This window comes from Styela clava, unplaced genomic scaffold (genome assembly GCF_964204865.1).
Source record: "Styela clava unplaced genomic scaffold, kaStyClav1.hap1.2 HAP1_SCAFFOLD_35, whole genome shotgun sequence".
In the NCBI taxonomy this organism is placed as follows: Eukaryota; Metazoa; Chordata; class Ascidiacea; order Stolidobranchia; family Styelidae; genus Styela; species Styela clava.
The window spans coordinates 65,001-75,000 of NW_027556639.1; positions in this window are offsets into that span (position 1 = coordinate 65,001).

Below are 10,000 nucleotides of genomic sequence, written 5' to 3' on the forward strand. Positions count from 1 at the left end.
CTCATTCGAAATTACTGTCTTTCGCTCTGACATGCCTTACCTAGGGTTAGGTTAGTATGCTTGCACGTTTGTACTTTAACTTTTTTCGGCTCGGCTTCTTTCGACGCCGATGCCGGCGACGCAGCACTCTCTCGCCCGCCAGCCACCGAGAAAAGGGTGCGCTCCGACCGGCCCCGCACCGCTCTTTCATGGCTCATTCGAAATTACTGTCTTTCGCTCTGACATGCCTTACCTAGGGTTAGGTTAGTATGCTTGCACGTTTGTACTTTAACTTTTTTTGGCTCGGCTTCTTTCGACGCCGATGCCGGCGACGCAGCACTCTCTCGCCCGCCAGCCACCGAGAAAAGGGTGCGCTCCGACCGGCCCCGCACCGCTCTTTCATGGCTCATTCGAGTTTACTGTCTTTCGCTCTGACATGCCTTACCTAGGGTTAGGTTAGTATGCTTGCACGTTTGTACATTAACTTTTTTCGGCTCGGCTTCTTTCGACGCCGATGCCGGCGACGCAGCACTCTCTCGCCCGCCAGCCACCGAGAAAAGGGTGCGCTCCGACCGGCCCCGCACCGCTCTTTCTTGGCTCATTCGAAATTACTGTCTTTCGCTCTGACATGCCTTACCTAGGGTTAGGTTAGTATGCTTGCACGTTTGTACATTAACTTTTTTCGGCTCGGCTTCTTTCGACGCCGATGCCGGCGACGCAGCACTCTCTCGCCCGCCAGCCACCGAGAAAAGGGTGCGCTCCGACCGGCCCCGCACCGCTCTTTCATGGCTCATTCGAAATTACTGTCTTTCGCTCTGACATGCCTTACCTAGGGTTAGGTTAGTATGCTTGCACGTTTGTACTTTAACTTTTTTTGGCTCGGCTTCTTTCGACGCCGATGCCGGCGACGCAGCACTCTCTCGCCCGCCAGCCACCTAGAAAAGGGTGCGCTCCGACCGGCCCCGCACCGCTCTTTCTTGGCTCATTCGAAATTACTGTCTTTCGCTCTGACATGCCTTACCTAGGGTTAGGTTAGTATGCTTGCACGTTTGTACTTTAACTTTTTTCGGCTCGGATTCTTTCGACGCCGATGCCGGCGACGCAGCACTCTCTCGCCCGCCAGCCACCGAGAAAAGGGTGCGCTCCGACCGGCCCCGCACCGCTCTTTCTTGGCTCATTCGAAATTACTGTCTTTCGCTCTGACATGCCTTACCTAGGGTTAGGTTAGTATGCTTGCACGTTTGTACTTTAACTTTTTTTGGCTCGGCTTCTTTCGACGCCGATGCCGGCGACGCAGCACTCTCTCGCCCGCCAGCCACCTAGAAAAGGGTGCGCTCCGACCGGCCCCGCACCGCTCTTTCTTGGCTCATTCGAAATTACTGTCTTTCGCTCTGACATGCCTTACCTAGGGTTAGGTTAGTATGCTTGCACGTTTGTACTTTAACTTTTTTCGGCTCGGCTTCTTTCGACGCCGATGCCGGCGACGCAGCACTCTCTCGCCCGCCAGCCACCGAGAAAAGGGTGCGCTCCGACCGGCCCCGCACCGCTCTTTCATGGCTCATTCGAAATTACTGTCTTTCGCTCTGACATGCCTTACCTAGGGTTAGGTTAGTATGCTTGCACGTTTGTACTTTAACTTTTTTTGGCTCGGCTTCTTTCGACGCCGATGCCGGCGACGCAGCACTCTCTCGCCCGCCAGCCACCTAGAAAAGGGTGCGCTCCGACCGGCCCCGCACCGCTCTTTCTTGGCTCATTCGAAATTACTGTCTTTCGCTCTGACATGCCTTACCTAGGGTTAGGTTAGTATGCTTGCACGTTTGTACTTTAACTTTTTTCGGCTCGGCTTCTTTCGACGCCGATGCCGGCGACGCAGCACTCTCTCGCCCGCCAGCCACCGAGAAAAGGGTGCGCTCCGACCGGGGCCGCACCGCTCTTTCATGGCTCATTCGAGTTTACTGTCTTTCGCTCTGACATGCCTTACCTAGGGTTAGGTTAGTATGCTTGCACGTTTGTACATTAACTTTTTTCGGCTCGGCTTCTTTCGACGCCGATGCCGGCGACGCAGCACTCTCTCGCCCGCCAGCCACCGAGAAAAGGGTGCGCTCCGACCGGCCCCGCACCGCTCTTTCTTGGCTCATTCGAAATTACTGTCTTTCGCTCTGACATGCCTTACCTAGGGTTAGGTTAGTATGCTTGCACGTTTGTACATTAACTTTTTTCGGCTCGGCTTCTTTCGACGCCGATGCCGGCGACGCAGCACTCTCTCGCCCGCCAGCCACCGAGAAAAGGGTGCGCTCCGACCGGCCCCGCACCGCTCTTTCATGGCTCATTCGAAATTACTGTCTTTCGCTCTGACATGCCTTACCTAGGGTTAGGTTAGTATGCTTGCACGTTTGTACTTTAACTTTTTTTGGCTCGGCTTCTTTCGACGCCGATGCCGGCGACGCAGCACTCTCTCGCCCGCCAGCCACCTAGAAAAGGGTGCGCTCCGACCGGCCCCGCACCGCTCTTTCTTGGCTCATTCGAAATTACTGTCTTTCGCTCTGACATGCCTTACCTAGGGTTAGGTTAGTATGCTTGCACGTTTGTACTTTAACTTTTTTCGGCTCGGCTTCTTTCGACGCCGATGCCGGCGACGCAGCACTCTCTCGCCCGCCAGCCACCGAGAAAAGGGTGCGCTCCGACCGGCCCCGCACCGCTCTTTCTTGGCTCATTCGAAATTACTGTCTTTCGCTCTGACATGCCTTACCTAGGGTTAGGTTAGTATGCTTGCACGTTTGTACTTTAACTTTTTTTGGCTCGGCTTCTTTCGACGCCGATGCCGGCGACGCAGCACTCTCTCGCCCGCCAGCCACCTAGAAAAGGGTGCGCTCCGACCGGCCCCGCACCGCTCTTTCTTGGCTCATTCGAAATTACTGTCTTTCGCTCTGACATGCCTTACCTAGGGTTAGGTTAGTATGCTTGCACGTTTGTACTTTAACTTTTTTCGGCTCGGCTTCTTTCGACGCCGATGCCGGCGACGCAGCACTCTCTCGCCCGCCAGCCACCGAGAAAAGGGTGCGCTCCGACCGGCCCCGCACCGCTCTTTCATGGCTCATTCGAGTTTACTGTCTTTCGCTCTGACATGCCTTACCTAGGGTTAGGTTAGTATGCTTGCACGTTTGTACATTAACTTTTTTCGGCTCGGCTTCTTTCGACGCCGATGCCGGCGACGCAGCACTCTCTCGCCCGCCAGCCACCGAGAAAAGGGTGCGCTCCGACCGGCCCCGCACCGCTCTTTCTTGGCTCATTCGAAATTACTGTCTTTCGCTCTGACATGCCTTACCTAGGGTTAGGTTAGTATGCTTGCACGTTTGTACATTAACTTTTTTCGGCTCGGCTTCTTTCGACGCCGATGCCGGCGACGCAGCACTCTCTCGCCCGCCAGCCACCGAGAAAAGGGTGCGCTCCGACCGGCCCCGCACCGCTCTTTCATGGCTCATTCGAAATTACTGTCTTTCGCTCTGACATGCCTTACCTAGGGTTAGGTTAGTATGCTTGCACGTTTGTACTTTAACTTTTTTTGGCTCGGCTTCTTTCGACGCCGATGCCGGCGACGCAGCACTCTCTCGCCCGCCAGCCACCTAGAAAAGGGTGCGCTCCGACCGGCCCCGCACCGCTCTTTCTTGGCTCATTCGAAATTACTGTCTTTCGCTCTGACATGCCTTACCTAGGGTTAGGTTAGTATGCTTGCACGTTTGTACTTTAACTTTTTTCGGCTCGGCTTCTTTCGACGCCGATGCCGGCGACGCAGCACTCTCTCGCCCGCCAGCCACCGAGAAAAGGGTGCGCTCCGACCGGCCCCGCACCGCTCTTTCTTGGCTCATTCGAAATTACTGTCTTTCGCTCTGACATGCCTTACCTAGGGTTAGGTTAGTATGCTTGCACGTTTGTACTTTAACTTTTTTTGGCTCGGCTTCTTTCGACGCCGATGCCGGCGACGCAGCACTCTCTCGCCCGCCAGCCACCTAGAAAAGGGTGCGCTCCGACCGGCCCCGCACCGCTCTTTCTTGGCTCATTCGAAATTACTGTCTTTCGCTCTGACATGCCTTACCTAGGGTTAGGTTAGTATGCTTGCACGTTTGTACTTTAACTTTTTTCGGCTCGGCTTCTTTCGACGCCGATGCCGGCGACGCAGCACTCTCTCGCCCGCCAGCCACCGAGAAAAGGGTGCGCTCCGACCGGCCCCGCACCGCTCTTTCATGGCTCATTCGAAATTACTGTCTTTCGCTCTGACATGCCTTACCTAGGGTTAGGTTAGTATGCTTGCACGTTTGTACTTTAACTTTTTTTGGCTCGGCTTCTTTCGACGCCGATGCCGGCGACGCAGCACTCTCTCGCCCGCCAGCCACCTAGAAAAGGGTGCGCTCCGACCGGCCCCGCACCGCTCTTTCTTGGCTCATTCGAAATTACTGTCTTTCGCTCTGACATGCCTTACCTAGGGTTAGGTTAGTATGCTTGCACGTTTGTACTTTAACTTTTTTCGGCTCGGCTTCTTTCGACGCCGATGCCGGCGACGCAGCACTCTCTCGCCCGCCAGCCACCGAGAAAAGGGTGCGCTCCGACCGGCCCCGCACCGCTCTTTCATGGCTCATTCGAGTTTACTGTCTTTCGCTCTGACATGCCTTACCTAGGGTTAGGTTAGTATGCTTGCACGTTTGTACATTAACTTTTTTCGGCTCGGCTTCTTTCGACGCCGATGCCGGCGACGCAGCACTCTCTCGCCCGCCAGCCACCGAGAAAAGGGTGCGCTCCGACCGGCCCCGCACCGCTCTTTCTTGGCTCATTCGAAATTACTGTCTTTCGCTCTGACATGCCTTACCTAGGGTTAGGTTAGTATGCTTGCACGTTTGTACATTAACTTTTTTCGGCTCGGCTTCTTTCGACGCCGATGCCGGCGACGCAGCACTCTCTCGCCCGCCAGCCACCGAGAAAAGGGTGCGCTCCGACCGGCCCCGCACCGCTCTTTCATGGCTCATTCGAAATTACTGTCTTTCGCTCTGACATGCCTTACCTAGGGTTAGGTTAGTATGCTTGCACGTTTGTACTTTAACTTTTTTTGGCTCGGCTTCTTTCGACGCCGATGCCGGCGACGCAGCACTCTCTCGCCCGCCAGCCACCTAGAAAAGGGTGCGCTCCGACCGGCCCCGCACCGCTCTTTCTTGGCTCATTCGAAATTACTGTCTTTCGCTCTGACATGCCTTACCTAGGGTTAGGTTAGTATGCTTGCACGTTTGTACTTTAACTTTTTTCGGCTCGGCTTCTTTCGACGCCGATGCCGGCGACGCAGCACTCTCTCGCCCGCCAGCCACCGAGAAAAGGGTGCGCTCCGACCGGCCCCGCACCGCTCTTTCATGGCTCATTCGAGTTTACTGTCTTTCGCTCTGACATGCCTTACCTAGGGTTAGGTTAGTATGCTTGCACGTTTGTACTTTAACTTTTTTTGGCTCGGCTTCTTTCGACGCCGATGCCGGCGACGCAGCACTCTCTCGCCCGCCAGCCACCTAGAAAAGGGTGCGCTCCGACCGGCCCCGCACCGCTCTTTCTTGGCTCATTCGAAATTACTGTCTTTCGCTCTGACATGCCTTACCTAGGGTTAGGTTAGTATGCTTGCACGTTTGTACTTTAACTTTTTTCGGCTCGGCTTCTTTCGACGCCGATGCCGGCGACGCAGCACTCTCTCGCCCGCCAGCCACCGAGAAAAGGGTGCGCTCCGACCGGCCCCGCACCGCTCTTTCTTGGCTCATTCGAAATTACTGTCTTTCGCTCTGACATGCCTTACCTAGGGTTAGGTTAGTATGCTTGCACGTTTGTACTTTAACTTTTTTTGGCTCGGCTTCTTTCGACGCCGATGCCGGCGACGCAGCACTCTCTCGCCCGCCAGCCACCTAGAAAAGGGTGCGCTCCGACCGGCCCCGCACCGCTCTTTCTTGGCTCATTCGAAATTACTGTCTTTCGCTCTGACATGCCTTACCTAGGGTTAGGTTAGTATGCTTGCACGTTTGTACTTTAACTTTTTTCGGCTCGGCTTCTTTCGACGCCGATGCCGGCGACGCAGCACTCTCTCGCCCGCCAGCCACCGAGAAAAGGGTGCGCTCCGACCGGCCCCGCACCGCTCTTTCATGGCTCATTCGAAATTACTGTCTTTCGCTCTGACATGCCTTACCTAGGGTTAGGTTAGTATGCTTGCACGTTTGTACTTTAACTTTTTTTGGCTCGGCTTCTTTCGACGCCGATGCCGGCGACGCAGCACTCTCTCGCCCGCCAGCCACCTAGAAAAGGGTGCGCTCCGACCGGCCCCGCACCGCTCTTTCTTGGCTCATTCGAAATTACTGTCTTTCGCTCTGACATGCCTTACCTAGGGTTAGGTTAGTATGCTTGCACGTTTGTACTTTAACTTTTTTCGGCTCGGCTTCTTTCGACGCCGATGCCGGCGACGCAGCACTCTCTCGCCCGCCAGCCACCGAGAAAAGGGTGCGCTCCGACCGGCCCCGCACCGCTCTTTCATGGCTCATTCGAGTTTACTGTCTTTCGCTCTGACATGCCTTACCTAGGGTTAGGTTAGTATGCTTGCACGTTTGTACATTAACTTTTTTCGGCTCGGCTTCTTTCGACGCCGATGCCGGCGACGCAGCACTCTCTCGCCCGCCAGCCACCGAGAAAAGGGTGCGCTCCGACCGGCCCCGCACCGCTCTTTCTTGGCTCATTCGAAATTACTGTCTTTCGCTCTGACATGCCTTACCTAGGGTTAGGTTAGTATGCTTGCACGTTTGTACATTAACTTTTTTCGGCTCGGCTTCTTTCGACGCCGATGCCGGCGACGCAGCACTCTCTCGCCCGCCAGCCACCGAGAAAAGGGTGCGCTCCGACCGGCCCCGCACCGCTCTTTCATGGCTCATTCGAAATTACTGTCTTTCGCTCTGACATGCCTTACCTAGGGTTAGGTTAGTATGCTTGCACGTTTGTACTTTAACTTTTTTTGGCTCGGCTTCTTTCGACGCCGATGCCGGCGACGCAGCACTCTCTCGCCCGCCAGCCACCTAGAAAAGGGTGCGCTCCGACCGGCCCCGCACCGCTCTTTCTTGGCTCATTCGAAATTACTGTCTTTCGCTCTGACATGCCTTACCTAGGGTTAGGTTAGTATGCTTGCACGTTTGTACTTTAACTTTTTTCGGCTCGGCTTCTTTCGACGCCGATGCCGGCGACGCAGCACTCTCTCGCCCGCCAGCCACCGAGAAAAGGGTGCGCTCCGACCGGCCCCGCACCGCTCTTTCTTGGCTCATTCGAAATTACTGTCTTTCGCTCTGACATGCCTTACCTAGGGTTAGGTTAGTATGCTTGCACGTTTGTACTTTAACTTTTTTTGGCTCGGCTTCTTTCGACGCCGATGCCGGCGACGCAGCACTCTCTCGCCCGCCAGCCACCTAGAAAAGGGTGCGCTCCGACCGGCCCCGCACCGCTCTTTCTTGGCTCATTCGAAATTACTGTCTTTCGCTCTGACATGCCTTACCTAGGGTTAGGTTAGTATGCTTGCACGTTTGTACTTTAACTTTTTTCGGCTCGGCTTCTTTCGACGCCGATGCCGGCGACGCAGCACTCTCTCGCCCGCCAGCCACCGAGAAAAGGGTGCGCTCCGACCGGCCCCGCACCGCTCTTTCATGGCTCATTCGAGTTTACTGTCTTTCGCTCTGACATGCCTTACCTAGGGTTAGGTTAGTATGCTTGCACGTTTGTACATTAACTTTTTTCGGCTCGGCTTCTTTCGACGCCGATGCCGGCGACGCAGCACTCTCTCGCCCGCCAGCCACCGAGAAAAGGGTGCGCTCCGACCGGCCCCGCACCGCTCTTTCTTGGCTCATTCGAAATTACTGTCTTTCGCTCTGACATGCCTTACCTAGGGTTAGGTTAGTATGCTTGCACGTTTGTACATTAACTTTTTTCGGCTCGGCTTCTTTCGACGCCGATGCCGGCGACGCAGCACTCTCTCGCCCGCCAGCCACCGAGAAAAGGGTGCGCTCCGACCGGCCCCGCACCGCTCTTTCATGGCTCATTCGAAATTACTGTCTTTCGCTCTGACATGCCTTACCTAGGGTTAGGTTAGTATGCTTGCACGTTTGTACTTTAACTTTTTTTGGCTCGGCTTCTTTCGACGCCGATGCCGGCGACGCAGCACTCTCTCGCCCGCCAGCCACCTAGAAAAGGGTGCGCTCCGACCGGCCCCGCACCGCTCTTTCTTGGCTCATTCGAAATTACTGTCTTTCGCTCTGACATGCCTTACCTAGGGTTAGGTTAGTATGCTTGCACGTTTGTACTTTAACTTTTTTCGGCTCGGCTTCTTTCGACGCCGATGCCGGCGACGCAGCACTCTCTCGCCCGCCAGCCACCGAGAAAAGGGTGCGCTCCGACCGGCCCCGCACCGCTCTTTCTTGGCTCATTCGAAATTACTGTCTTTCGCTCTGACATGCCTTACCTAGGGTTAGGTTAGTATGCTTGCACGTTTGTACTTTAACTTTTTTTGGCTCGGCTTCTTTCGACGCCGATGCCGGCGACGCAGCACTCTCTCGCCCGCCAGCCACCTAGAAAAGGGTGCGCTCCGACCGGCCCCGCACCGCTCTTTCTTGGCTCATTCGAAATTACTGTCTTTCGCTCTGACATGCCTTACCTAGGGTTAGGTTAGTATGCTTGCACGTTTGTACTTTAACTTTTTTCGGCTCGGCTTCTTTCGACGCCGATGCCGGCGACGCAGCACTCTCTCGCCCGCCAGCCACCGAGAAAAGGGTGCGCTCCGACCGGCCCCGCACCGCTCTTTCATGGCTCATTCGAGTTTACTGTCTTTCGCTCTGACATGCCTTACCTAGGGTTAGGTTAGTATGCTTGCACGTTTGTACATTAACTTTTTTCGGCTCGGCTTCTTTCGACGCCGATGCCGGCGACGCAGCACTCTCTCGCCCGCCAGCCACCGAGAAAAGGGTGCGCTCCGACCGGCCCCGCACCGCTCTTTCTTGGCTCATTCGAAATTACTGTCTTTCGCTCTGACATGCCTTACCTAGGGTTAGGTTAGTATGCTTGCACGTTTGTACATTAACTTTTTTCGGCTCGGCTTCTTTCGACGCCGATGCCGGCGACGCAGCACTCTCTCGCCCGCCAGCCACCGAGAAAAGGGTGCGCTCCGACCGGCCCCGCACCGCTCTTTCATGGCTCATTCGAAATTACTGTCTTTCGCTCTGACATGCCTTACCTAGGGTTAGGTTAGTATGCTTGCACGTTTGTACTTTAACTTTTTTTGGCTCGGCTTCTTTCGACGCCGATGCCGGCGACGCAGCACTCTCTCGCCCGCCAGCCACCTAGAAAAGGGTGCGCTCCGACCGGCCCCGCACCGCTCTTTCTTGGCTCATTCGAAATTACTGTCTTTCGCTCTGACATGCCTTACCTAGGGTTAGGTTAGTATGCTTGCACGTTTGTACTTTAACTTTTTTCGGCTCGGCTTCTTTCGACGCCGATGCCGGCGACGCAGCACTCTCTCGCCCGCCAGCCACCGAGAAAAGGGTGCGCTCCGACCGGCCCCGCACCGCTCTTTCTTGGCTCATTCGAAATTACTGTCTTTCGCTCTGACATGCCTTACCTAGGGTTAGGTTAGTATGCTTGCACGTTTGTACTTTAACTTTTTTTGGCTCGGCTTCTTTCGACGCCGATGCCGGCGACGCAGCACTCTCTCGCCCGCCAGCCACCTAGAAAAGGGTGCGCTCCGACCGGCCCCGCACCGCTCTTTCTTGGCTCATTCGAAATTACTGTCTTTCGCTCTGACATGCCTTACCTAGGGTTAGGTTAGTATGCTTGCACGTTTGTACATTAACTTTTTTCGGCTCGGCTTCTTTCGACGCCGATGCCGGCGACGCAGCACTCTCTCGCCCGCCAGCCACCGAGAAAAGGGTGCGCTCCGACCGGCCCCGCACCGCTCTTTCTTGGCTCATTCGAAATTACT